The sequence below is a fragment of the Pan paniscus genome, chromosome 13 (genome assembly GCF_029289425.2).
Source record: "Pan paniscus chromosome 13, NHGRI_mPanPan1-v2.0_pri, whole genome shotgun sequence".
Classification (NCBI taxonomy): Eukaryota; Metazoa; Chordata; class Mammalia; order Primates; family Hominidae; genus Pan; species Pan paniscus.
In genome coordinates this window covers 44,249,951-44,254,228 of record NC_073262.2, presented here as the reverse complement: position 1 = coordinate 44,254,228, position 4,278 = coordinate 44,249,951, and the positions used below count along the sequence as shown (strand labels likewise).

Below are 4,278 nucleotides of genomic sequence, written 5' to 3'. Positions count from 1 at the left end.
ATTGGAAATCATCATTCTCAGAAACTATCACAAGGACAAAAAACGAAACACCGCATGTTCTCACTCATAGGTGGGAATTGAACAATGAGATCACATGGACACAGGAAGGGGAACATCACACTCTGGGGTCTGTTGTGGGGTGGGGGGAGGGGGGAGGCATAGCATTAGGAGATATACCTAATGCTAAATGACGAGTTAATGGGTGCAGCACACCAGCATGGCACATGTATACATATGTAACTAACCTGCACATTGTGCACATGTACCCTAAAACTTAAAGTATAATAATAATAAAATAAATAAATAAATAAGTAAGTAAATAAAGTTATAATGGTATTTATGATGAATAATGATAGTATTATTCCTTCTAGGCATAGTAGGAAAAAAGTTGTATTTATATATAGCAATGCTGGCAGCTAGGACTGTGAGAGAAAGGAGTAGAAGAACTGCTGATATTAAGTGGGATTGATAGATTAATAACCCCAGAAGTGATATGGTATATGTGAATATAATATTTATGTAAATAGGGGGCATTTGGTAAACATGTTCTATCATAACTAACGAGTCAAAATCATTTATTTTGGCTTAAACTACTTACCAATTCAGTTCAGTCTAATCCTTTTTGAGTTCATTCATAAGTTAAACCTAGGCTTAAAATGATAACTAGCATAAGGGATGTACTAATTATTAGTGTCAGGTTACTTGTTTGAAGGGCTCATGGTAAGGGTAGCAGTAGGGTGATTTCTAAGTCAAATAGGAGGAATGTGATGGCTACTAGAAATGATTTTATGGAGAAAGGAATGCGGGTGGAGGATAACGAGTCAAATCCTCATTCGTAGGGGCTGGATTTTTCTGTATAAATATTAAGTTGTGGGAGCCAGAATGTAATAGCTATAAGTGACAGGGCTAGTAGGGTGTTGATTACTAGGGCTAGTGTTAGGTTAATTACTCTTTTTCAGATACTATCGAAACTAATTGATTGGAAGTCAATGGTACTGTTTATACTAAAAGAGTAAGACCCTCATCAGTAGATAGAAATATACAAGAATAGTCATACTACATCTACATAGTGTCAATATCAGGCGGTGGCTTCAAAGCCAAAATGATGGCTGGATGTAAAGTGGTATTTTAATTGGCGGAGAAGGCAGATAATAAGGAAAGTTGATCCAATAATGATGTGAAGTCCATAAAAGCCTGTAGCTATAAAAAATGTTGGGCCATAAATTCCATCAGAAAAAGCAAAGGGAGCCTCTAAGTATTCTGAGACTTGTAGGAGGGTGAAGCAAATGCCTAAGATAATTGTGAAAAGTAGTGCTTGAATTACTTGTTTTTGATTATTTTCTATTAGGCTGTGATGGGCTCAAGTAATTGAAATGTGTTCAGGAGGGGTACTTCCAGGGGGTCGAGGGGAGAAATGCTTGTTGGAGATCAGTGTCCTCCTAATTCTGGAGCTGGGGCTAGACTAGAATGGTAGAATGCTCAAAAGAATCCAGCAAAGACAAATACTTCTGAGATAACAAATAAGACTATTCCACATCGGAGGCCTTTTTGAACAGTTGTTGTATTATGGCCTGGAAATGTACTTTCTCGGATAATGTCACATCACCATTGATATATAGTCAGTGTATTGGTTAGTAGGCCCAGGGTTAAAAGAGTAATAGAGTTAAAGTGAAATCATATAGCTAGGCCAGATGTTATTAGGAGAGCTGAGAGAGCCCCTGTTAATGGTCAAGGGCTGGGTTTGACTAAATGATAGGTGTGTGTTTGGTGGGTCATTATGTATTGTCATATAAATAAAGGCTTACTAAAAGCGTAAAGACATAAGCTTGGATAAGGGCCACAGCAGATTGAAGCATGGTTAAAAGAATTAGAATAAAAAGGTGATTGAAGCTGTGGGAAGGTTAGTAGTTGATAATACTAGTGTGGCTCCTCCAATTAAGCGCATGAGTAAGTGACTGGCTGTAATGTTGGCTGTTAGACGTACAGCTAGTGCTGTTGGTTGAATAAATAGACTAATGGTTTCGGTGAATACTGGTATAGGAATAAGTGGTATGCGTGTGCCTTGTGGTAGGAAGTGAGCTAAGGAGTTTTTAGTTTTAAAGCGGAAGCCCGTGATTACTGTGCCTGCTCATAAGGGGATTGCTGTAGCTAGATTTATTGATGGTTGGGTAGTTGGTGTAAATGAGTCTGGTAGGAGTCCAAGGAGATTGGTTAAGGCAATAAAGAGAATTAGAGATATCAGTATAAGGGATCGGGCTTGTCCTTTAATGTTACGTATAATTATTTGTTTTAGGGTAAGTTGAACCAGTCATTGTTGAATAGAAATTAATCAGTTATTGACTAAATAGTTGGAGGTTGGAAGGAGTGTGGAGGGGAACAAGATGATTAGTGCTGCTGTGGGTAACCCTAGGATTGTTGGGGCGATAAATGAGGTGAACAGATTTTTGTTCATTTTAGTTCTCAAGGGTTGTTATGTTTTTGTACTTTATTTTTGGTGAAGGGGGTGTATGGTAGATGAAATTTGATATTTTTAATTGAATAATGGAAAATAAAGTTATGATTATTGATACAATAGGTCATGTGGAAGTATCTAGCTGAGGCATTCACTCTAGAGAGGTATGATTTCTCTCGATCTTTAACTTAAAAGGTTAACACTGGGGTAACTTTACAGTGATATTATGGTGTGGATATAGATCAAGTTTCAAAAGTTTTTAATGGAACTAGTTCTAGAACAATAGGTATAAAACCGTGATTAGATCCACAGATTTCTGAGCATTGTCTGTAGTAGAGGCCTGGTCGTGTAGTGGTTAAGGTAAATTGGTTTAAGCGTCCAGGGACTGCGTCTGTTTTTAAACCTAATGAGGGAATAGTTCATGAGTGCAGGACATCTTCAGATGAGGTTAACATGTGGATGGGAATTTCTATTGGGAGGATTGTTCGATTATCGACTTCAAGGAGTCTACGTTCTTCTGGTTTTAGGTCTGCTGTTGGAAGCATGTAAGAATCGAAGCTTAACTCTTCATAATCTGTACACTAGTAGCTTCAATACCATTGATGTCCAATTGTTTTAACAGTGAGAGAAGGCTTATTGACTTCATCTGTTATATATAACATACGTAGGGATGGGAGGGCAGTTAAGATTAAGATGATAGCAGGCAAGATAATTCAGACAGTCTCTATTTCTTGGGCATCTATGGTGCTATTGTTGGTCAGTTTTGTTGAGTATTACAGAAATAATGTATAGAACCAGGGAACTAATTAGGAAAACAATGACAAGGGTGTGGTAATGGAAGGTAAGTAGTTCTTCTATAATAGGAGATGAAGCACCTTGAAGACCTAATTGAACTGGATGGGCCATTAAGATATATACGGCTTAACCTATAACTTAACTTTGACAAAGTTATGAAATAATTTCACTAATATCTTATTGAGAAGGTCATAGAGGTTATGGGATTGGCTTGAAACCAGTCTCTGGGGGGTTCGATTCCCTCCTTTTTCACTTAGGTCTTCATGTAGGTTGGTTCTTCAAATGTGTGATGGGTTGGTGGACAGCCTTATAGTCATTCTAAGTTGGTAGATGGTTGCTCAACTATTAGAACTTTTCATTTTGAAGTGAAGGCTTCTCAGACCATGAAAATTATTAGTATTACTGCTGTTAGGGAAATAAATGAGCCTACAGATGAAATAATATTTCATGCGGTGTACGCGTCAGGATAACTGGAGTAACATCGAGGCATACCAGATAGGCCAAGGAAGTGCTGTGGGAAAAAAGTTAAATTCACACTTACAAATATAATAGCAAAGTGAGTTTTAGCATAGATTTGATTGAGTATAACCTGAAAATAGAGGGAATCAGTGAACAAAGCCTCCCATAATGGCAAATATGGTTCCTTTTAATAAGACATAGTGGAAATGGGCTACAACATAATATGTATCATGTAGTACAATATCCAGTGATGAACTGGCTAGTACAGTGCCGGTTAGGCCTCCTATTGTAAAAAGGAAAATAAATCCCAGGGCTCAGAGCATTGCGGGGGATCATTTGATACTACTGCTGTGAAGTGTAGCTAGCCAGCTAAAGACTTTGACACCAGTAGGAATAGCAATAATTATAGTAGCAGAGGTGAAATATGCTCGTGTATCTACATCTATTCCTACTGTAAATATGTGGTGGGCCCATACGATAAACCCTAAGAAGCCAATTGATACTATGGCTCATACTATGCCCGTATACCCAAATGGTTCTTTTTTTTCCAGAATAATATGTTACGATATGGG

At 37.8% G+C, this 4,278-nt stretch overlaps 2 pseudogenes; both read right to left on the bottom strand.

The window, feature by feature from the left end:
- Nucleotides 1-1,775: 1,775 nt before the first annotated feature.
- LOC117979367 (ATP synthase subunit a-like) lies at nt 1,776-2,504 on the bottom strand (annotated as a pseudogene).
- A 190-nt stretch (nt 2,505-2,694) lies between these two features.
- On the bottom strand, nt 2,695-3,358 carry LOC117979368 (cytochrome c oxidase subunit 2-like; annotated as a pseudogene).
- Between the last annotated feature and the right edge of the window lie 920 nt (nt 3,359-4,278).